The sequence below is a fragment of the Vanacampus margaritifer genome, chromosome 2 (assembly GCF_051991255.1).
Source record: "Vanacampus margaritifer isolate UIUO_Vmar chromosome 2, RoL_Vmar_1.0, whole genome shotgun sequence".
In the NCBI taxonomy this organism is placed as follows: Eukaryota; Metazoa; Chordata; class Actinopteri; order Syngnathiformes; family Syngnathidae; genus Vanacampus; species Vanacampus margaritifer.
Genome location: NC_135433.1, coordinates 3888734 through 3913934, shown reverse-complemented (window position 1 = coordinate 3913934; position 25201 = coordinate 3888734). Strand labels below are relative to the sequence as shown.

Here is a 25201-nt window from a genome sequence, read left to right as displayed (position 1 = left end):
ATGTTGTGGTTCCACTGCCTCCGAAGGGCTCTGCCAACAGTAATAAAATTGCACAAGACGCGTAAAATTTCCGGTCATAGTCACGTTTTTATTTCCATTGCCAATTTTGTTTCAGGTATCATTCTGGACAGACCCGAGGCCATCAGCATTTAACAGTTTAGGCTTTGCTCTGATCCTCTGCCAATTGCCGTTGCAAAATTGGCTCCAGGCAAGATTTTTTTTTCTGTCCCCAACTGCAGTTTAGCACCAATTTGAGAAGCTTTACGACCGCCACACCGATCCAACGTGCTGTCCTTGGCAGGTTTCTCAAAACGGGATCTGTTCTTGACAAAGTTTGCAGCGCAACGCCTGCTTTCTACCACATTTAATGAAAACACCAAACTCCTAGAGCAGGCATTTGCGAAACGCCAGAGAAAGCGTGGGGCCGTTTGCCATGTGAAATAACAGTAGCTTGTGTACATCACTACTGCTAATTTTACTTTCAAATTGGCATCGTAGAGCAGGTCATTTGAATATTAATAGTTAATACTGTTCTCAACGAGGTATTCACATTTAATGTAAAGTTTTTTTTTCTACACATACAGTTATGCCCATGTCAGGCTGAATTTGTGCACACACACCCCAAATCATGGTCAGAAAAGGCCTGATAACCGAATGCCCAATCTCTCTCTGAACTTAGTAAATGGCAGGAGTCAACATAAATATTAAAACTCTTCAATATTTCTAATCACAAATCCTTTTGTGTGTGTGGTCAAAGTTGAGTTGGGCCAAGAACAGACTCTGTGATTGTGTTTCAAAACAGCCAATTAAAAATCCTTCACTGCCAGCCTTTTAAGAGCATTTTGACTTTTTCAAGATCCAAAACATGTTATTGTTCAATAATTATATGTACACCAAATCCACCAAATGAAAGGAGAGATTCTCTCTAGTCACAAGGAAAAAAATCAAGGTAGGTTTAACAAAAGGTAGTTATTTCTCTGACCTAATATTGTAAATGGTGCATCGTTGCCATCTACTGGTAATACTGCGCCAGCAAAGTTGTTTCCAAACTTGAAATTTATAGTGGAGCAACGACAGAACCTCCCTCCTCCGATCCCCATTGAAAAACCTAATTGGCAATTATACTAGTCAATGGCAACGAATGAGTTAGGAAGTGACCCAAAGCCTGTGCTTAAGTCAGATTTCAAAAATAGAGCATCAGCTGGTTGTGTTAAACGTTTGATAATGTGCCTCAAAAGTCATTCGCCAAAATAGAATATAGATAACGACGTCTTTGTTGTATTTTCTGGCTTTCTGGATTCACTGTATTATACTGCCTCTCACAAGTCATTGTTGGTATTACGTGTGATATTTGGCTTGGGGGTTAAGAATCCGGATTTGCCGGTGGCGATATCGTGTGTGTGTGTGTGTGTGTGTGTAGTGGGTTGTGTTGGTCATCTTGAGTACACAACGCACGAGAGCGGCATGGAGTCTCACATTTTAAAAAAATCAGTTAAGATGTTAAAAATCATAATGTGTGTAGCCCACTTGTTGGGATTTGAGAGTGAAACGCCAGAGGCTAACCGCTAACGCATGCATTGCTCAACAGAATAAGAATGATAAAAAGCTCAGATTCTGAGTCTCAGCTCGATGATGTCACCGTCACACGGGGAGGGCGGAAATAAAACTCTGCCAGACACAGTATGATGCATCATGAGCATAAGTAAGAAAAAAATAGTGACAAAAATTCACTTGTGGGTAACTGAATTGGCTTTTGTTTCCTTTTCTTTTTTGCAGATAGACTTTCTTATTTTCACAGCTTAGACCATTTTCCCATCATTCTCTTTTCCTCCTCAGGTTTCCACATCAGCACCACTTTGAGTCGCATCCCCGTGCCCGTCCGTCCCCCTGCTGTGACTACGGACAATGCGTCTCGCTTTTCTTTGACAAATTAAAGCAACTCGATAGATGGCAATAACCTTCACAGGACGGTGCGGAAGGGAAACAGAAGCGGGGGGGGAGGGTGGGGTTCAACGGCAGCTGGACAGCTAAGGGAGGGGAGACTGGAAAGAGCGCGGGATACGTGTGCAGATGGATGGCGAGACATGTCGGGCACGGCGGGGCGTTTGCAAATTGGACAGCGAGGTGGGACGTTCATTCGGCGATTAGCGGGAGAAATGGCGACGTTGAAAGTGTTTTTCTTAATGAGTTTGAACATTTGCAACTCTGCTGGAGAGGCGAGTGGTCGGAATCCTCTTGCTAAGCATTTCATCATATAGCAATCGTGCTGAAAGGTGCTGAAGGTGATGCGTAAATCGTTAACTAGCGGCAGACGCCATTTGTTATAAGTTGATAAATCCACATGTCAATTTTTTGTTTTACATAGGATTTGGATAGTTGGGTCTTATAAGGTCAGTTTTATTTTGCTCGTCTACCTGAAGAATTGCTTCATTTCCTTTCTTTGAACTGTTATATATTTTTTTGTTTTTTGTTAATAAGCCACTTTTGTTTGATGGTGGTTTTATGTTATGTTACGGTACATTTTCAATTATTACACTCCACAATTAAAAAATCAGCATAATCGTCAAAAAAAAAAGAAAAGATTATTAATACTAATTTTGAGTAGTTTGAGTTGTTCAAATTTCTAGATTTGCACAATTTTAAAATTAAAAAACTATTTTAATAAATTTTGTTTCATCCAAAAGGAACTTGCATAATTATAGTGTTAAACATTTTCTTTTTTTTGTTTTGTACCAAAAAATAAATGATCATCCTAATCATGATTTCAATTTTTACCAAAATAATCGTGATTAATATTTTCTTCATAATTGAGCAGCCCTAGAAAGAAATTCCAAAAGTTGCATTTATTCATGATTTTGGGCTACTCAGCTCACCAGCCACAATTTCACGTACACAGTCACACCTATCGCGAGAATTATATACAAATTTTGATTCATAAAGACAATTATGTTTAGATGATGCGGTTGATACGGTCCATAAAATATTAATTTAAGAATATGTTGATTATTTGGGCTGCATCTACCTGCATCCATCTGAATATTTTGGTTACTACCAACTTTACAGGAGATGATCAAAATATTATCTTTCAGTAATGTACTCATAATCTGATGTAATCTTGTTTACCACAGCAATACAACATATTGCATAAATAATACCTGAAACTAAACGGAGCAAAATTTTGTATTGTTCCTACTTTGGATCTCAAAGTAGCTGAAACAATGGTAAATTATAAACTGACACCTATACAACCCGTGAGAGCATTTAAAAAAGGCTGACAAGCAATTCTAAAACAAAATAAAGTCAGAACATTAAACCCACAAATGCATATAATATATATAAAAATAGTCATTACATCATGAGTTTAGACCTGAAATAACAACACACCCACCCTCCCCTACCTTGCTTTATCACCAAAACATGTTCATTAAGGCAAGCGATTGTTGTTCAACAACTTCAACAAAACCACAGCATCCAGGACGCCGTCGCTTCTCCTCAGACGTCTACCTCGCATCTCTTGCAAGGTAGCACAAATAAACCGACATAAGAGGACGACGCAACTTCAGACAACTTCACTCACCCGATCTGATGCGACTTGCCGAAAGCAGCCTCCACGTCCACGCTCTTTGTCAAACAGCGGCCGCTTCACACAAGTCCTGGACCACTTGTCGTTTTATCACACGCTGCATGGAGGTGTCGGCCGCTTCTGGTTTTGTCGTGATGGTGGTCCTGGCTGGCTGCTGGCAGCGGGCTCAGATGTGCTCTCTCATCTCATCCGCTCAGCTGCAGTGGAGGATGTGAGGATGAGCCGAGCGAGCTGCTCCACTTGCTCTCTTGCTGGGAAGCTGAAACACCCCCCCCCCCCCCGCCCACCTTTCTCTTTCTCTCTCTCTCTCTCTCACTCTCTCACAGGCTGTCAGATGCTCACTCCGACTTACCTCTTCACTCTGTCACTCGCTCCCGCTGAGGCCGACTGATGGATGCGGGCTCACCATCTTATTTTCTCCCGTTCTCCATTGAATTCTCAGGTACTTTCTCCATCTCTCTTTATCGATGTGCGCACCGGTGTCACGGAGAGTGCAGCCTCTAGTGGCAGTCTTCTCTACATGCTGCTCAGAGTCTAAAATTGTGCTTCACAAGTGCAACGTTCTTCCTCGGAATCTGGCTCTGTACCAACAATAAGAACAAAATGGAAAATTAATATAAAAAAATAAAAAAAAAACAGCACAACACAGAACACAAAATCTCCTTTCTGCATATGTAATTTTAACCCGTGGGCAGTATTTTATTTTGAAATGGCTTGGTCAGAACCAACAAAAAGCCAAAAAATGGTCACAATAATTGTGCATGTGTCATTGCATCCATTTGGAAGTTCACACAAAATGTGGTTAACTATTTGAATTTGCAACAATATACTGTAAAACATCAAAACTTCACCAATCAGCCATGATTTACTTCAGATACAACACTTGAACTTAAAATTGAATCGTAATCAATTGGGTAACGTTACAATCAAACCATTGTTGACATTGAAAGTTCTCATCACGTTTTCACAATTAGAATAGTTATTACTGCACAGTCCACAATCAACAGAGTTGATTAACACACAAATAATTGTAACAAACTAAATATATTTTCACAATTAAACATTATTCAGGTGAAATAGAGGATTGAATGTCAGTATAAAGTAGCAAACCTTTCTGTTGAACGAGCAGCAGGTGGATTCAGGTCAATCAAACCAACGCAACCCGGAAGTGACATCTGAGTCGCATCATGCTGCCCCCTGTGGCTAGATTGGAAATTACAAGACTTCAGCGGAGCACACTGTTGATGTGATGTAAAACTCTAAGCCTAAATTTTTAACTCACTGAAAAAGAACAGGAGCCGCTCCTTGCTTTAACACTATCTCTAGCAGAATTTTAAAACTACAAATTAGATCACCCAGAGCCGTCATTTTAACGTCTTGAGCTCTGGTAATGATGGCATTGCTTAAAATGATTATTACACGTAAATACAAGCAGTTTGAGTAGCTACTAAAGCTATTTTGTTTACAATTTTTTTTAAAATGCAAATGGAAACCCCTGCCCCCTACCAGTCAGACGGTAAGGTTGAGGTGTTGGGTTTTTCAGAAGGAACTTGCCAGCTAACTGTTCATAACTTGTACATTTTCCTTTTTTATTTTTTGTTTTTATTTTGTATTTGAATGACACTTTATTGGATAAGAATATATATAATATAAGTTAATGTGCTTCCTACTCCTTTTAAACATACAAACATGCAATATTTTCTTTCTTCAAATTTTTATTGTAACTTCAACTTATATTTTGTAATGTGCTAATATGTTCAATAAATCAACCATCTTTGGTTTGTAGCCTCCTCTTCGTCCAAGTCTTCTCCTCTTCGTCGACGGGATCCAACGATCTCTGCCTTGTCAATATTTTGAAGCAGATATAATGCCTCTACTATTTTTTTTTATTTTTATTATTTATCGTTATTTTTTTATGGTAGCCCGTGGTGACATTTCTCTTAATGCCATGCTGAAAAGTGGCTGCTTTGGAAATCCGACAGCGTTGTCAGCGGTGCAAGAATGACTCATATAAATATTTTCATGTTTTTGAATACAATAAAATGGCAGCATATGAATAATATACACACAGGCACATGAAAAGTCAAAACGCCAGAAAGGCAGAAACATTAGATAATATCGTAAACAGAGTAACAACACATCAAAGTTTAAGCTTCAAAATACAGCTCTGTTGTTAACAAACGGCGTCCGTGTGGTCAGCATACAAGAAAAAAACAAGAGAGAGTTATAACCTGTTTATGTGGGCACACAGCAGTGATCACTCGGCGTACTGTCATCTCTCCTCTTCTTCCATGCCTTGACAAATGCACGCAATTACACTCATAAAAAAAAAAAAAGGACGAAAAAATACTCCAAAATGCTGACAACTGTTCGAGGTTCTCTGAAGAAAAACAAACAGCGACGGCATTACCGGAAAAGGGCGCTGCGTTATGAGAGTTTCCCGGAAATACGTTACGGCTGTTTCGATTACTAATTTGTCTAAAAATAACATTACGTGTAAATATATCACATTAATAAATATAGATCGATAGATAGTAGGAGTGTTGAAAAAAAAAATTCGGCAATATATCGCGATATTAATATTAATATTAATATTGTATTTCAGTGCTGTTCAAACATGAAACAGACTGCAACCTGAATTTTCGGATAAATAAATACATTTTCATACAAATCTTACAAGTTGTACAAGTTTACTGATTAGTATTTTCTAAATTTGAAGGGGGGGGGAATCGCAATAATAAATTTATAGATTCATATCGGGATTAATCGATATTGAATCGAATCGTGACCTATGAATCGTGATACGAATCGAATCGCCAGGTACTCGGCAATTCGCACCCCTAATAGATAGATAGATAGATAGATAGATAGATATAGATCGATAGAAAGATAGATAGATAGATAGATAGATATAGATAGAGAGTGTGCCAACGTCAGGCGCATTGAGCTCGAAGCCGACATTTTCGACGGGAGTTGACATTAAAGCTCAGCGTGACAGCGCTCTGCTTTCTGTGGTCAGGAACTGTTGAAAGTCGAAATAAATAAATAAAAGGAGTGTGACAAATATCTCCAAGGATACTACTTTAAATGTCTCGTCTAACCCAAAATTGAACCCAACATCTTTTGTGGCATGCCATACCAACACAAAAGTGGAAAATAACACTCCAATGTCTGCCTAGTGTCATTTGAAGCTCTAATGGCGGCATGGCAATCATCCTAAATCAAGTACACATGAATTAAGATTACAAAGCGATTTATGAAGTCCTTCTTGACACATCAACATAAGAGTGCTGCAATTTCAACATTTTGAAAGATACATATTATCACCAGCATCCAACACTAAAGTTGCTCTGGCATACAAAAGCGAGAGGTGAGATGAAGCTCAACCCTCGGTGAGTCACGCAGTCCTCAACTTCTGCTTCCAATGATCGCCAACAAGACGAGAGAAGTCAAAGTCCATTTGCGTCACTGGAGGATAACAGCAAAGACTGCTGGCTTTCCGGCAAACACGATAGATAATAAAGTCTAACGTGTGGGCAGAGAGCTGAGGAACTGGCCTAGATAGATAGAGATGCAGGGGGTGTCATTAGGCAGATTTGGACAGGGAACCTGATGCTGGCGGTCACACATGAGGAGCCAACTCTAGCAGGAATAATCAATGGGAGATAGAAAGAAATGTTATTGACTATTTTTTTTATGGATGGTATGCTAATAGTCAGGTACCTGGAGCACCTGACAACACATCATGTGGGAAATGAAACACCCAAGAAAATGTTTTAGCTTTCTATTTGAGCTGTTCACCACTTCTGAGCAAATTGAAATAAATACAATCTAATTCATCCGAGACCTGTTTTAGCACTCCTAGTATTGTACTTTAGAAAACAAATTATGGTAATAATAACATCCTTAAATAGAATTTAAAGATTTAATAGTTCCTGCATCATTATTTCATATATTCACCAGGCGGTTCCTTCTTCTGTGCAGTACTTGGCCACCAGAGGGCAGTAAAATACGCGGAAATCTAAAGTCTCAGATTCGATTCCGATTTTTGGGCCTGCATTCCATTCATAATCGATTATCAATTATAAACAATTTTAGATTAAAATTATTTGATTGACAATGATTTCTGCTTCAATCTATAGATGTGCAAAGAATTGTCATGATCTACTCCAGTCCAACTCGCTAATGCTAATTAGCGTGCTACTCATGGCACTCAAAAGGACGACTATTCATACAAAACGCTTCAGGAATGTATGCGGAGAAGCATCTTAACATCCTACACTGCAAAAAAAACGTTTATTGGAATAACTTGAACATGACTTTTTGCTTGTGGCCAAATCGTGTACAACATGAACAGTGCTCCCAATAAAGGCACACACAAACAAGGGCAAGACAGTATAAAATAAGTGAAATCAAATCGATTTTGGAACATTTAAAATAGATTCTGAATCATACTAAATGAGAATCACGATTCTTATGAGAATCACGATTCTTATGAGAATCGATTTTTTGGCACACCCCTAATACATATACAAACAAGAAAGTTACAACTGCTCAGTAGACTGCAGTAAGATTATACGTAAACATGAAGTTGAGTTGCATAATATGTAAATATACCCGCATAAATTGCATTAGTCAATCTACTCACTGAGATTACATTCCTCACTCCCCACTCAATCCATCCATGCTGGCATGAAGTGCACTAGTCACATAATATATGCAAATATACTCACATGAATCTCATTAGCCTCTTACATCTAACAAATTTAATTTCCCTCATGGGATGAATAAGTATCAATACACAGTATATAGCTGCACGTATTAATCTAGTGAATTGTAAAATATAGTTAAAAGAAATCAATTTTGTGAGGCGAGGTTTAAGATCAAGAAGAAGAAGAAGAAAGAGAGGAGGAGGAAGAAGAAATTAATAGAAATCATTTTGACCTGGCTGTATGATTCGACTTCAATTATAATATATATATGGGGATATATGGGGATATATAATCAGCTTGGCCAGGTGAAGATGCAGTGCCACTTTTGAGTGATAGCCAGAGTCCAATCACTGGGCTATACTGCCCAAAGCACTTTTATGCAGAGGCACTATTTTGCAGAAAGACCCAAATCTCTAATTGGTGCTACAGAGCAGCTATCACGTCAAATTCAAAAGGTAAGCAGAGCTGCATTGAGTTTTGTTGGATGTACAGATGAACAATAGCTAACAGCATTAGCTTCGGGTGAGCGGTGATTTGATTTGACTTGATTGCTTGGTGAAGATGTCGGTGCTCTATTGTGGTTGTGTTTGAATAGTGTACAATGGTGCCTTGAGATACAAGTATAATCCCTTCCATGACTACGCTTGTAACTCAAAATACATTTCCCATTTAAATGAATAGAAATGCCATCAATCTATTAGAAAACTTGTAATGTAAAAATGTTGTAATGTATATTTTAATGAGGAAAAATCGCTTAACCGTTTTTGTCACACTGCATCAATCAAAGGCTGCTACTTCTTGTGCACCGCCTTGGCCACTTGGGGCAGTATACGACAAATGACTATACTATCCATTGAGGCATTATTATGAATCCAACGTGAGTTCCAAGCACTCCTTGCGAATTGTCAGAACGCAAGTGAGATTCATAATAACATCTCAACTCTTCTATGAGCGCATCAGTTTAGTGCTAATCACAGTCATTCTATGCAGAGGATAAAGATCACATAACAGTTATAAAGTCTGTTTATACTAGGGGTGTCAAAATTAGTGCATTAATTTTGAGTTAATTTAAAGTTCCTTTAACGCCACTAATTTCTTTTAACGCACGATTAATGACCGCCCCTTATTTGGAAAACCTGTACTGGCCTAGGGGAATCCCAGTGGCAACACAGCAGACACGTCTTGGTCAAAATTTAGCAGTAATAAATTTAACAATAATGCATATATTTGTGGATACTGAGGTCAAGTTGTATTTTACAATTTTAAAAATTATTACATAACCCTTAATATGAAAAGAAAAATGCACTGAGCTGTCACCGTCTTAGAAATGCAATTATGCCATCTAGTGGCAGATAAATGACCTCAACACAAATTAATATCACACTATTTTTTACACTACAGTACATCTTTTTAACTTTACCTAAATTTTAGGGATTCTTATGAAATTACTGTATCAATTACTAAAATATGCAGGCATATTTCTATTAGTTTATGTTAACAAATATACAATAAATATATTTTACTGTATATTTTATTGTACAGTATTTTAGAACAGATATAAAATGCGATTAATAGTGAGTTAACTATTGAAGTTGTGATTAATTATGACATTTTAATCGCTTGACACCCTTAGTTTATACATATGTATTCAATCTAATGCCAAAACAGCTCAAGCTAAAGCATTAGCTAGTAGCTTATAGCAGCCACTTTATAGCGCTCATATCTCAAGTGAAAGCAATAAATAAATAAAAAATCTAATTATGGCTCGTATCTTGAAAAATGTGTAATCCGGATCACTCGTATCTCAAGGCACATCTCAATTTTTCCTTTTTTTTTCAAGGCACATCTCTATGTGAAGTGCTGCCTCCAGGAGTGAAAATGATTGTACTGTCTTAAAACGGTGCTGGCTTAAAAAAAAATAAAAAAAACACTCTGGGCTCTGCTCCCTCAAGTAGTTGTTGTGGTAATGAAAGCTGCATTCACAGCAGAAAATGAAATAATTTTCTATCCTTGGGGTCTTTTGACAAAAGCATGTCACTGCTATGTTATTACGACAACTATTTTAAATTGCGAGTGGTCGCTTCATAATACGTCCCCTGAAGGTCCGTCGCCTTCGCCTGCTTTTTTTTCAACGGATATGCAACATTATTCCCAACCGCAAGCCATAAGACTCATTGCCCACATCTGTGTTTTGTTTACCTCTCCTAACAACCAGTCATGGGGAAACTAATGCATTTTCAATATCCCATAATGTGCGACCATTCATTGTGGTGTAGTCCATTATGGTGAAGTGGAGCATTTCATGAAAATTTGATGCTTGGCAATGATTTCGATCACAACAGTCTCTTATCGCCGTGCCCTTAACTGCTCCCAATTGTCTTCATGCCGCATTGTCAAACAAGGCTTAACAGGTCCGTTGCAGGCAACAATGTTGATATTTTCTAAGACGTGATATCGGACTAAATAAGGCCTGTAATAGGGGTTCTTATCAAAGACTTGCCTATCTTTGACTCGGTGCGCCCGCTTTTGCTTCTCAACTGCCAAATGGCTGTTGAAGAGGAGAAGAAAAGTAGCATACATCAATACGCCGACTGAATAATAATACAACTGTTCAGTCTGGGACGCAAATTCCAGTGCAGCGACGCAATAAGGGATTGGATGTCGACACATTCTGCGGGAAAAGAAGTAAAACGGAATTAGACGGAGACCTTGGTTCATCATAATGTTCACACAAGAAAGAAAAAAAAATCTTGAGGGTTGCCCCTTACGGAAGCGTATTGCATTCACTTGAAAAAAAAAAGTCCTGTTTTTCTGACAAATTTTTCGGGGGGGCTTTGTTTTTTGGAGTATTTTTTTTCTGTTTTATTGAATATTTTTTTCTTTTTTTTTTTGTTTAAAAAAAATATATATTTTCCTCTGTTTTTCTGAATTTTTTTTAAAGGCTTTTCCCTCAGAGATTAGAGAACAAGCCACAAACCGCAAGCGTATTGCATTCACTTGAAAAAAAAAAAGTCCTGTTTTTCTGACAATTTTTTTAGGAGAGCTTTGTTTTTTTGAGTATTTTTTTTCTGTTTTATTGAATATTTTTTTCCCTATCTTTTTGTTTAAAAAAATATATATTTTCCTCTGTTTTTCAGATTTTTTTTTTTTAAAGGGCTTTCCCTCAGAGATTAGAGAACAAACCACAAACCGCAAGCGTATTGCATTCACTTGAAAAAAAAAAGTCTTGTTTTTCTGACAAATTTTTTAGGGGAGCTTTGTTTTTTTGAGTATTTTTTTTCTGTTTTATTGAATATTTTTCCCCTATTTTTTTGTTTAAAAAAATATATATTTTCCTCTGTTTTTCAGATTTTTTTTTTTTAAAGAGTTTTCCCTCAGAGATTAGAGAACAAACCCCAAACCGGAAGCGTATTGCATTCACTTGAAAAAAAAAAAGTACTGTTTTTCTGAAGTTGAAGGTAAAAATAAAATTAAAAAATGCTCCAAAAAACAGAACACCAGCTCTGTTTTTCGGAATAATTACTTTTCCTGTTTTTTAAAATATTTTTTTCCCTGAATTTTTTTAGCCTGTTTTTCGGAAGGAGAAAAATTGACAGAAAAAAAAAAATTCAGTAAAACAGAAAAAAATATTATGAAAAACAGAAAATGAAGAAAATACTCCAAAAAATAAATTAGTCAGAATAACAGGAACTGTGTTTTTTTTCAAGTGAATGCAATACGCTTCCAAAGCCCCTCATGTGATAAGTGTGTGTAAGCGCATGCGTGTGCGCGCGTCTTTGAAGGATCTCGGGTGCTGACAGGGGATAAAGCCTCCCACTCTCCAATCAATACGGCTTTTCCCTTCACACTGCAACTCTGTCGCAACTAGGAATTGACTCAAACGGGAGAAGCAAAGTTACAAAGAAAATAAAAATTGTGGCAAAACACAATAAACTAGCAGGGCAGGCTCAGGGAAGAGTATACTGTCAACCTTGATGCCCATTTAGAACCAAGAAAAAGTGTCACATTTTTGAAAAATGAGAATGCTCAGCGGGCAACTGCAATGGCAGGCAGAGCTGTCAAAATTAATTGACAAGTAATCCATGATATAAAACAATGAAAAGGAGCAGAAAGAAAACAAGGCTTATTCTGTCTGCCCCATTTCTCCCCTGAGTCCATTTGCAAGGTAAAGTAATTTAAAAAAAAACATAAACAACAACAACAGCAAAATAAATAAATTAAAAATAATAATACAATAAAATAAAATTGTGACAACTAGTCTCAGAGTCACATCTGTACTCGGTTTACAATATGAATTATGACATTCATAACAACAAATGACAATGGCAATAATGTTCAAACTTAATCTTGATCATATTTCTTTAGTAATATTGATTTAGTCATTCTTTTAAATGAAATTTTTGAATTGGATGGATGGATTCTTTGATTTCTTTATTAAGATTTTTTCATAAGCTAAAAGCTTTACTGTAACACAACGCTCCACCAGTCTGGCCCTAAATCTTGTTTTTTTTTTTTTTTTTAGATCTGCATTCCTTTCAACTTGTACCTGCTTTCTCTTTAGCTTTCTCTCTTTTTTTTTATTAAAATTGTCCAAATCCTCTGATTTCAACATTATCAACAGTAATTGTTCACTGATTTCTGTAGTCCTTCATGCAAGAAGGCTGATTATCTTCTGTGTTTAATCAAAATACAGACATATATATAATATATAGAAAAAATATAACATAGACATTTGCAAACATCTGTTTTTACTTTGGAGAACAATGACCAAGCCAGTAACATCACCCCCCCCCCTTTTTAAAATCACTATACGAATACAAAGTACAAAATAAACACCAATCACTCATTAATAATCAGTAATCATGGGGAAAAATGCTTTTGTAATACAGTTTAATGCAAAATGAAAATTAATCTGATTAATTAATTAAATAATCAATAGATTAATCGATTCTAAAAATATTCCATAGTGACAGCACTAATTTCACATCGCTCCTGAATCTTTAAAGTTGCCTGAGGTCCTCTTTGCTCGTCTCATGCCCAGATGCTGACAAACAATGTATGGGCCTTTTTTTTTTCTCCCCCAAAAAGCAAATCAGAGTATGGCTGCGGGAAAGCGCGACAGCTACCCGTGCACACCAAATGATGGAAACCATATCAATCGCCCATTCCGTTTCCGATTGACTGTTGGATTGATTGAATTGAATTCAAAGTTATCAAGCATGCGCAGCTGTGGCAAGCCGCCATTCTGGTTGTTCTCCTCCAGCCCGAACGTGAAGACGAGTAGCTTTTGAGTGACGGAGTCCTGCGGACGATTGCAAATTGCTGACTGGAAGCACAGCAAGACAACATCTGCCCGAGGAGCTTGAGTTGCTAAATCAGCACTTTTGTCCAAAAAAAAGATTCTTCGCACTTTTTGTTCTTTTATCGTATCGTCATTTGTTGTCTCAGTTGGGGGCTCTAAATCAACTCCACTGCTTGAGTTTGTTGTGAACCCTTTGAAAAATCAGATACAATTCACCAGCTCCACGAGAATGACACCAGTCCAAGATTAGCGAGTGTAATTATAGGTCTGTTTGTTTGCATGCGTGAGCAGACTTTCTGCTTCCATTCAGGCGGTGTGAGGCTGCGCGCGGTGAGCGAGCTTCCTCTCGGCGCCCCCCCCGCCTCCCCGTGTTCCTCTTGAAATCAACAAAAGTTGAAGGCAGAGGGCTTCTCTCACACAAGCGGTGTTGACGTTGCCTGGAGATGCATTTGAAGGTTTTTTTGTTGCGTTGGCATTTTCCAAGATCTGGCAGCAGACTCACAATAAGATTGGAGTGGAAAAATAACAATTGCACTCGAAGGCAACTCACAAACAATTTGTCGTAGAAAATAAAGTGTTTCAGGGTCAAACTGTTGCCAACGTAGAAGCTTCATTAACAATACAGATAAAGTTTTATGGCAACGGTTTAGCAACTGTCACATATTAAAAGACCTTATAAAACATTTCTTGACAATAATGTTATATGTGACCTCACTAGTCTAAACACGACCTTCTGATTAATACTAGATTTGTGGAATATGAGTTAAGCAGCAAAATCAAGCTATTTTTATCCATCTCAGGGGGTGGCCATTTTGCCACTTGCTCAGGTTTCAGGTAACAACCAATCACAGCTCCGCTTCAGAAAACAGGTGAGCTGTGATTGGTTGTTGCCTGAGCCCTGACCAACATTGATGTCATCTTCAATCGACAGCAAGTGGCAAAATGGCCGCCCTTTGAGACGGAGAAAAACAGCTGGATTTTGGAGATCTTGTCAACAATTTTATTTGGGGTTGACTTCCCCTTTAAAACCAACAAAACACTGGAAATTGTAGTTTGTCTGCACAATTTCCCAGTGTTTTACATTTTCCCCTTATATGAGCTATGGATCAAATATATTCAAATCTCAGCTCAGACAATCAAACCCATGAAACTTCATACACACCGTCTTGCTCACATACTGTCTATGTTGTAACACACGCAGGGTGTCAACATTGATGATAAATTTCTAAATTGTCTAATATCAATATAATGAAATTATATATATTTACATAATATGATGAGTAAATAATCTCCCTGGTGAGTCTAGTGTGCTATTTCACGTGTGTAAACAAAGAAAATAAAGCCATTTATTGAGACTGAATAGGTCTTGGTTATGTCATTTTACTATTTTTAAATATACAAATGTCATTGAAAGTTATATTGTCGATAAATATTTGAATTTGCATATTCCATTTTTAGATTTCTATCGACTTGATATTCATGCACTTAAAAGGAATCCCAACTGTAAAGACAAGTTTGCTCAATGTTATTTATTGGGTTGTTAACAACATAACTAAAAGATTAATTTTTCAAAAATTATTTCCAGTTTAATACATTTTGTAGAAACTTTATTTGAACGTACGCTGCCATTGTTATACACGTTGCAACGCAGTCAGTCCTGGATCATGCCCGAGTCAGCTCTCAATTGGCCCTCCACCACAAGATAGCCGAGAAACTGCACCGAACTGGTGTGAAATGCACACTTTTCTGCCTTTACGTATAGCCGGTTTTCCAGCAGTTGCTCCAAAACCAGCCGAACGTGTTGCTGGTGTTCTGCGAGGTTTCTGGAGAAAATCAAAATGTCATCAAGGTAAACAAAACAAAAGTGGTTAAGCATGTCACGCAAGACGTCATTAATAAAACACTGAAATACTGCGGGAGCGTTTGAAAGGCATAACCAAGTACTCAAAAATGGCCAATGGGTGTTTTAAACGCTGTTTTCCATTCGTCGTCCTTCCTTATCCAAACCAGATGGTAGGAACTGCGAAGGTCTAATGTGGTAAACGCCGTAGCGGAATGTAATGGTGCAAATGCGGACTCCATTAGTGGCAATGGGTATTTGTTTTTAATAGTTATGTCATTTAGACCTCGTAAATCGATGCAAGGACGTAGAGTCTTGTCTTTTTTCTCAGTAAAGAAAAATCCTGCCCCAAGCGACGATTTAGAAAGCCGAATAAGCCCGGCTGCTAGCGACGTTGTAATATATTCCTTAAGGGATTGAAGTTCCGGCTTGGATATTTGGTACAGGCGTGTACTAGGCAGCGATGCGCCAGGAACCAATTCTATAGCGCAATCATATGGCCGATGTGGAGGAAGAGTCGTAGCTAAAAACAACAATACACAATCGAAAATACAATCATCCGTCCCAGAGTCCACCAAAGCCGTAATCTTTGTGCTCCCACCAACCCATGTCATCTCTCCTGATAATTGTAGTCTTTTAATGTCCAAGTTGCTATTTGTGTCACATGATCCCGCGGGCTGGGAGTACTCACATTGGTTGTTTTGTTGGGGTTGAACGGTTGTGGCGTCCAGACGTCTATCAGGCATTCTTCGACATGTGGCCAATTGGTGTCCGGGCTGTCCGCAATATAGGCACGTCCGATTCCTCATCCGTTTCCTGCGCTCCGCCGCAGAGAGTCGTCCTCCTCCCAGCTGCATAGGGTCGATGTTGTCTCCCGCAGGTGGGCGTCGCCATGAAGCGTTGGGAGGCGAGGCGCCGAAGAAGCGCCCCGCGGACGTGGTTGAAGACGGCTGAGCAGCCGTGTCTGCTGCCGCAGGTCGTCGCTCCTCCATCCGCTCCCGCTGCCGCTCCCGCAACCTGTTGTCCAATCGAATGGCCAGGGTGATGAGTTCCTCCAGACTGGATGTCTCGTCCCGTGCAGTCAACTCGTCTTTGATTTGTGGGCTGAGGCCCCGCCGGAAAATCCCACACAGCGCCGCGTCGTCGTAACGGCTCTCGGCGGCCAAAACCCGGAACGAGATAGAGTATTCAGCAACTGACGAGTCGGCTTGCTTGAGGTCTAGCAAGCGGCTGCCTGCTTCCTTTCTTTTTACCGGGTGGTCGAAGACGTTCCTGAGTTCCGACAGAAAAGCAGGCAATGAAGCCCGGAGCTCCGGATTGGCTTTACTGACTGCCATCGCCCGTAATGCCGCCTGGCCAGAAAGTAGGCCCATTACAAAGGTGACCTTGGCGCCATCGTTAGGGAAAGTTTGCGGCTGCTGATCAAAAACCAGACTACACTGGTGAATGAATTGGTCACACCCACCAATGTCGCCGGAGTAGCGGGGAAGATGGGGAATATTGGATTCCCGAAGTATGAAGTTACCAGCTGATTGGACCGCGGACGCGGAGGAAACAGGGGACGCCACAGCTAGTTGTGATCCTTCAGCAGCCGTGGAGTCCGATCTCTGCTCCACGTTCAAGGTAAGAGACCCAATCTGGGCGATTAACGTCGACATGGCTTCCTTCAGTTCACGGAAGTATTGCTCGTGCTGTCCAAGCAAGCGCCCATGGCTGGCCGATGCCTGGCAGAGGCTGTCGGGGGTCTGCGGGATCCATTCTGGTCGGGTTATTCTGTCACAAATTGGTTGTGTTTGTTGGACCCCAAAAGAAAAGGGCAGACTCAGCCAGGGCGAAAGTCAATCCATTTTAATGAACCAACAAAAAGCGCGCAGCAAGGCGACGACGACAAAAAAGTGTACGCCGTGGGCAAAAACAGGAAAACACAAAATCATGCCGGAGGGCAGATAAAACAGGAGTGTAGCATATAAAGTTGTTTAAAGAAAAATGCTACCAGTCTAATTACTAGTGGTGTCCACAACACCAAGAAAGATAGCCGCTAGAAAGGTAGCAGTATCAAAACGTCAGGTACGATGAGTAGCGTCGCAGAGCACTAACCCGACACTCCTCTCTGTTGCTACCAGGCTTTTATTTCGGCCTGACGACCTAATGGGCAGAAACAGGAAACAGCAGAAAACCAAAACATAACATTCTTATGAGAATCGATTTTTTGGCACACCTCCTACTGGAAATGCATTTTGGATGGCGAGAAGCTAAACACATGCTCAGAAGTAAGCAAGAGGAACTTGGTGAGATAAAATTTCATGAGATTTGATGGTGGATTGAATTGTAGAATGTTACACACTACAGACACTTATGTTCATGCTTTATGGTTATGTACTCCGGTTATGTATTTCTGGACTAAAGTCTTAGAAAAACTTTCCGCTATTTTGGACTGTAGGATACCTTTATCTCCAAACTTGTGTTTGCTAGGTGACCTAACAACAACTGACTTACCACATAAACAATTTAAATCTACACTTGTAGCCCTTACTATCGCAAAAAAAACAATTCTTGTGAACTGGAAAAATAAACAAACTCTGAATATCGACCAATGGTCTAACCTCCTCATAAATCACATTTTAATGGAAAAAATATCTGCCTCAAATAAAAACCAAATATCAAAATTTATAGAAACATGGTCTACGTATATAAATTTTTTTAACCTAATTCTGGTTACTTAATTCTGTCTGTTAGCGAGAGCCTCCACATTGTGATAACTTACATTGATGTTTCTGCATTTGGCAATTTATTATTATATTATATTATTAGTATGGGATTTTTTTTAATAGGTTTTAGGTGAACTGATGAATACACACGCACGCACGCACACATACAAAAAAAAATATATATATATATATATATATATATATATATATATATATATATATAAATAATAAAAAAATAAAAAAGGAGAGCAATGATGACATGTCAAATCAAATGAACAATACTGACCTCTCCATAAAAAAAATAAAAATAAAACAAAAAGAATTGTAGAATGTTTTTCTCAACACCTTTAATTCAATTTAGTATTATAAACATTGAACTGGACTTCCATACAAACAGTACAAGTTCCAGGTTGCATTTTACCGGAAGGAGAAAGAGGATATGTGTCCAAACACAGCAAAGGAAAAAGGTGTAACGATAATATCACAGAGTGTGGAAATGGACTAGAAATGGAAGAGATGTTGTCTGAGGCCACACGAGATTCTGTGGTGGTAGACGCACGGCAATATGGCAGCAGTGGCGACGGTTAAGCAGGCGACTCGGCGGGGGAAAGAGATTAAATCATTGATCTGTGACCACCACGCAGAAAATCATGACAGCAATAACAGGAGCTCTGATGTGTAGCTACGTATGTTCACACATTAGTTAACTGCTTATTGACAGCTGTCATTTAAAAAAAAAAGACAATGCGTCATCTTGTTCTTTTGACTTTATAGGTGCTTCATTTGTTCTATTCAGACACACATAACACAAACTCACATTTTTTTAAAAATTGGTTGCAAAAAAGCTTATTAAGAAAACACTGATACTTTTGAATACGTAGTGTTTAATGTCTGTTACTAAAAGTATTGAGGAAAATTTACAATTTAACTGCATATAGTCTCTGGAGTGCCTGCCCACCTATCAAGTGTGAAATTAAGCAACCATTTTTTGTTGTCTGCTTGTCGAGGTTTTAACAATTTTGGATTATTCATTATAATTAGTTTGTATTTTGTTTTGGCTTTTAATTCGTTTTTAGAGAGGGTTTGTAACTTATGTTTTTATTAAGTTTTGATCTTCAAAAATGTTTTGTTTCAGTTTAGTTTTTATTTGTTTTAGTATAAGTTTTCGTTTTCTTATATACAGTAGTGTATATGGAATATTGGTCGAGTACAAGATGAAAAAAAACAGCAACAATAATGTGCGATTACAACGGTGTCTTTTATATATATATATACATATATATATATATTGAGAAAAAGCTCACAAATTTATGAGGAAAAAACTTCATACTTAAAATATTTCCGACATTATAAAGTGGCAAATTTGCGAAAAAATACCTCACAATTTTAGGACAAAAAACTTGAAAATATTTGGGATATTATAAAGTGACAAATTTGTGAGAAATATAACTGACGCTCCTAATTTTTTATAATCTTTTCTTTTTTTTTTATTAGGGGCATCAGGCGATTAATCATATGACTTCACTAGTTAACAAATTTTACATCTGTTCTAAACCTAAAAGGTTTTCATACTCTTGTTAACAAAAATGAATGAGTTTAAATGAATTTTTGACGTCTATAGCCGTCAATGGCAGTGAATGAGTTCATGAACGACCGTCTCGACACCCTAAGCCATGGCCGCCTTTATTTTTCTTTATTTTATTTTGTTTACAAAATGTTCAATTCAGTTTTACTTGTGTGTTTTCATTACATATGAAACCATTGCTGCCTGTTTCAGAAAATGCATTTGTGAGCAAGACCTTCAAAGTGTAATGTTAAAATGTGGCTAATACGCATTACAGCAAACACAGCTTCTCTGCTCACAATCGGGCAGCAACTCTCCCAGATTCGCAATTAGCCATCTGTCTAAAGTACAGACTACTCTGCACAGAAGCACTTTCATGTCAAAACTGATGAGTAAGCAGAGCTGCATACAGTGTGAGCACAGATTAATATGATCTAACTTCTGATAAGTAGCACATGCTTGAATGTTTGGCTAAAATAAGAAAAGAGCAGGGAGGGAGTACGCTATGTTTAAATTAGTCAGTGGAGGCTGTGTGTATCTATCATTCATTTGCAATATGGATGCAGGGGGTGAAAATATCCTGCTCTTGAGGGAGTCTCACAGACTCCAGAAATGTCTTGTAACACCGCAAAAAGATGACAGAACACTCAACAGAGGGGTCGGGAATGTTGCTAATTATAGTGACAAAGTCGCTAAGTGGGCAACCCTGATTAATGCTCCAAATCCACCACCGAAGGCACAAAAATTAAAGCGGCACTCTGCATTTGAATGTTTTGTCAAAGGTTTCATGGTGTTATTGGTTGACAAGACCTAAACCAGGGACAGAAAATCATGACAAAGTCAAACAAAAGTCAATATAATCTATCAAAGTCAAAAACGAGCTGCGAGTATGGTCATGTAACAAATTATTTTGTCTGATCATCATGTCGATCACATCACGTTTACATGAATTTGCTCACAAATGTGTATACAATATCATCATATTTCCTTACAAATCTGAAAAAAAAAAAAACGAGTGGATCAAACATTCCCTTTAATGCGGCAGCATATCCAAGTAAGCCTTTAACCAGCACGGAGGCCTTACAAACAATGCATTCCCTGTAGAATGTGCGCTGATCGATAGCTTTGCAATTTCCAGACGTGGCAGGTGTGCGCTGTGAGCCGTGTGACCTGCTGACATTTGCCTGCGCTTCCCGAGCTCAGCAGAATAACAAGAAAAAGACAGAAGGGAAATCGGAGGTCATTTCTTGTCTGCATTTCTTCCACAATCAGTCGCTCGGGTCCACGTGCGCGAACGAAAGCAACGTGATGGAGAGGATTCAAAGACAAAAGGTGGTCAAGTAAGAATAAAGAAAGATATGAAAGGAGGAATAGAATATAAAGTCTCAGGTGAAAACAAGAAAAAGGAAGTTTCTGAACATCATGTCAAAATTAAACATCTATTATTTTTTTGGGGGGAGGAGACAGCGACGTGATCTTTTCTGTGTGTCTCGTCATCATACATCTTGAAGATTTGTCCTTGGTTGCGAGTGATTCATCCCTGAGGCCAACTGAATAGGAATGCCTTTTATTTATTTTCCGGAGAGCTCTGTATTGTTCATTCGGTAATTTTACCGATTTGACATGTCATCATCATTGCTCTCTTTTTTTAATTTATTTTTTATTTTACTTTATTTTTTTATTAATTTTTATTTTGTATGCATGTGCGTGTGTGTATGTGCGTGCGTGTGAGTGTGTATTCATTAGTTCCCCATATATTAAAATCCCATACCGTTCACCTAAAAACCGAACACTTCAGAATCCAGCCAGAGTCGTGAGGCCGTCAGGAGACCCGAGGAAGTTCCAAAGGAAAGAAAGGAAAGTGAAATCCAGCACCGACCAGACACCACCAACCACCACCCAGAGTCCTTCACCAACCACAGAAACATCTAAATTCCAACAAATCAGGGAGACCTCAAGAGACCAAAGGAAAGACTGAGGAAAGGAAGGAAGGACAGACGAAGCAGAGTGAGATCCACAGACACCAGCCTCCACCGATTCAACGACCAGCGGAAGAAGCAGATTGTGTCTGAGTTTCGATAGATGCTGGTGTGGTGGATCTGGCATGCATGAAAATCTCAACCAAAGAGGGAGGAGCCGTGGACCCCCGCCAGGACAAAGCAAGCGCAACACCTCAGGGCCCCCCAGCGGCAGCGCCCAGGGACAACCCCCGGGCCCCGCAGGGGCCATCGGCCAGAGAGCAAACAGGGATGCCTGTTGGACACATCCCATAATACATTAGTATTTATGGCCGGACTATCTGGAGGACCAAAGCTTTTCAGAAGAGCTTCGTCTTAAGCCAGAGGAGCCAGATCTTAAAACAACATAATTAGATTTGAGGTTTTTTGTGCAGGGAGGAGAACTGATGTTTGCTTTCTGCGCTGAGCTCTTTATACAGGAATCATACCAAAATCACTCCGGGAGGAATATAAAACTCTTCCTTTACGTTACCTTCCTCGCACTGACGAAATGATGTCCATGTTTACAAGATTTTTCGTCGTAAATATTTCATCAGCCCTGACTGGTATTGGACCCCATTCACAGGACAAATACACTCTTAACACACCTCACACATAAGGATAGTTTTACAAGACAATCTTATAAGACATAAGATTGCCGGGCATTTGAGGTCTTTGGTCAGGAAGGGGCAAAAGCGTGACAAAAACAGCCCCATTTTCTTTATGTGTGTACCGGGGTTTAGACGTGCTTTTTGCGAGTCTAAAATCTAGTCAACGCCCAGAGAGGCGCAACGCAGTCCCAAACGTGATAGACTAGACTTTCCCCAGCAGAAAATGAAGATGTGCCTTTTGTTATGCCTGACTACGAAAATAGGGTATTCTTTGGGGGGGGTTTTCTTACTAAAACTAGACTAAAAACATTTTGTTGACTAAAACTACCAGAAATAGAAAGGAATAAGATGTGGTTATAACTAAGAGGTTTTTTTTTCTTATTTAAAAAAAAACCTAAAATGACTACCATAAAGAACAGTTTTCCTTGTTTAAAGAAAACCACCAAAATATTTCTCTCCAAACAAAAACACAATTTTCTCACACAGAAGATACAGGGGAACCATAAATGTTTAAGTATAGATGTCAAAAGGGTGGAGTTTGGTGGAGGACCCAAATGCAGGGAACAAAAGCAGCCAGGCAAGGATGCAGTTAAAAAGGGGATTTAATTAAGAAAAAGGCAAACAAGGTACTTGGCGAAAAAAACAAAATCAACAATATCCAAAAACACAAGTCAAAAAAAATAACCAAACAGGAACACTGCAAAGACAATGACTCGACAAGGACTGAATGAAAGCAGGGAACTAAATACACGCAGTAACGAGACACACCTGCACAAGACACACGTGGCTTGGGGAACTGGTTGGGTAACACCAGGGACCGAAATGACAAGCACAGGAGGGCCTGATAAAACTTGACGAGACATTGACAAGGAAGACACACTAGGAAAACATGACCAATAAAACAAAACAAAACACAGACCATGACAATAGAGATATTTATTTTTGTTGGATGGCATTTTCGTCCCTCCCATTAAATTTTAAATAATCCACATATCCATCCATCCATCATCTACCCCTAGTCCACTGTTCCACGGCCGGGAGGAAAACCACACTGCTCTTCCTGAATCTGAGATTCAACTTTCCGACGCACCCTCCTCTCCAGCACCCCTGAATAGACCTTACCAGGGAGGCTGAGGAGTGTGATCCCTCTTTAGTTGGAGCACACCCTCCGGTCCCCCTTCTTAAAAAGGGGGACCACCACCCCGGTCTGCCAATCCAGAGGCACTATCCCCGATGTCCACGCGTTATTGTAGAGGCGTGTCAACCATGAAAGCCCCACAACATCCAGAGCCACATATAAAAATACACATAGAAAACAATAAAACATGCAATTTGAGTAAATGTACTTGTCCTTAACAAAATCTCAGAAAAGAATGCTTGAAAACAAAAATTATAAAATTAAAAATTAAAAATTATTATTTAAAAATACCAAATAATTCTGGAGAACCCCTAGATTTTAATTTTTCTCTTGTCCCCGCCAACTCACCAAAATGAATTGACCAAATGGAATCTCAACAAAAAAAAAAAATTTTAATTCCATCCATCTATCGCTTAATCCGGGGTCGGGTTGCGGGGCCAGCAGTTTTAGCAGGGAAGACCGGACTTCCCTCTCCCCAGCCACTTCAGCCAGCTCCTCCGGCGGGATCCCAAGGTGTTCCCGGGCCAGCCGAGAGATATAGTCTCTCCAGCGTGTCCTGGGTCGTCCCCGGGGCCTCCCGCCGGTGGGACATGCCCGGAACACCTCTCCAGTGAGCCGTCCAGGAGGCATCCGAACCAGATGCCCGAGCCACCTCAACTGGCTCCTCTCCACGCGGAGGAGTAGCGGCTCGAGAGAGCCAGGACACCCTGTGGAGGAAACTCATTCCGGCCGCTTGTATCCGGGATCTTGTTCTTTCGGTCACGACCCACAGTTTGTGACCATAGGTGTGGGTAGGAACGTAGATCGACCGGTAAATCGAGAGCTTTGCCTTTTGGCTCAGTTCCTTCTTTACCACAACGGATTGATACAGAGTCCGCATCACTGCAGACGCTGCACCAATCTGCCTGTCGATCTGAAATGTATTTATTTATTGTTGCATTACTGTATGTTCTAACTGTGGTATTGTTTGTTTTAATAAACATAATATTTCAAATAATAATTGTTATTCATGAAAAATGTATCCCACAACATGCATGCAACCCTGTTACCATAACCTTTTTAGCACGGAAGAAGAAGAAAACTGTGAATCAGGTGATATGCTAGACTTACTGATGAATATGTAGCATAAAATCAGAAAACTGAAGGTTATTTTTCAAGAATTCTAAAACTCAAATGTGCTCCAATTCTGGAATCACCCCATATTGTACTGAGCAGCCTGGACAGGGATGTGTGTACCAAATTGCTATGTCACAACAAGCTACATTTTCCCTTGTGGCAGCCCAAAACAAACCCATTTTGAGTAGTACATATTCATCTTCAGTTCAGTTCAACCGTGCGGGACTTAAGAAATCTTGCATCACTATCCAGGCTGCACGTTCCTCTTTCTTAATGCTGTGCTGTCAAAAGTCTACGCAGCAATAATGTAATTAACATTGCCGTTACGCACAGTTGAATATTAAGACCCAATAACAATAAATGCAATGTATCCCACTCATGCAAAGAGACTATTCTCTAATGCCCAACTTGGGAAATATAGCTAGTGAGAGTTATAGGGCAGAAAGTCATCCGGGGACACATATTTTTACACTGCACACACATTTTTTTTTTACACTCTATTAATCTACAAATGATTAAAGTTTGCGCTAATCCCACAGGAGATTACCGCACTTTGTCTTTAATGCGTTAACTCGTTTAATGTTGACAGATACATTTGCTATTGCCGGGAGACCCGCAGCACAAAAATAA

At 39.2% G+C, this 25201-nt stretch overlaps 1 protein-coding gene across 5 annotated transcripts in view; it reads right to left on the bottom strand.

Annotated features, from left to right (window-relative positions):
• Nucleotides 1-4786, bottom strand: part of tnr (tenascin R (restrictin, janusin)) — a 238953-nt gene extending 234167 nt beyond the window's left edge. For all 5 annotated transcript variants that reach the window (XM_077555881.1, XM_077555885.1, XM_077555883.1 and 2 more), the window contains exons 1-3: nt 4694-4786; nt 3936-4164; nt 3578-3780 (exon numbers count right to left, since the gene is read on the bottom strand). The gene's annotated coding sequence lies outside the window, so the exon portion shown is untranslated. The remainder of the gene's footprint in view (nt 1-3577; nt 3781-3935; nt 4165-4693) is intronic.
• Between the last annotated feature and the right edge of the window lie 20415 nt (nt 4787-25201).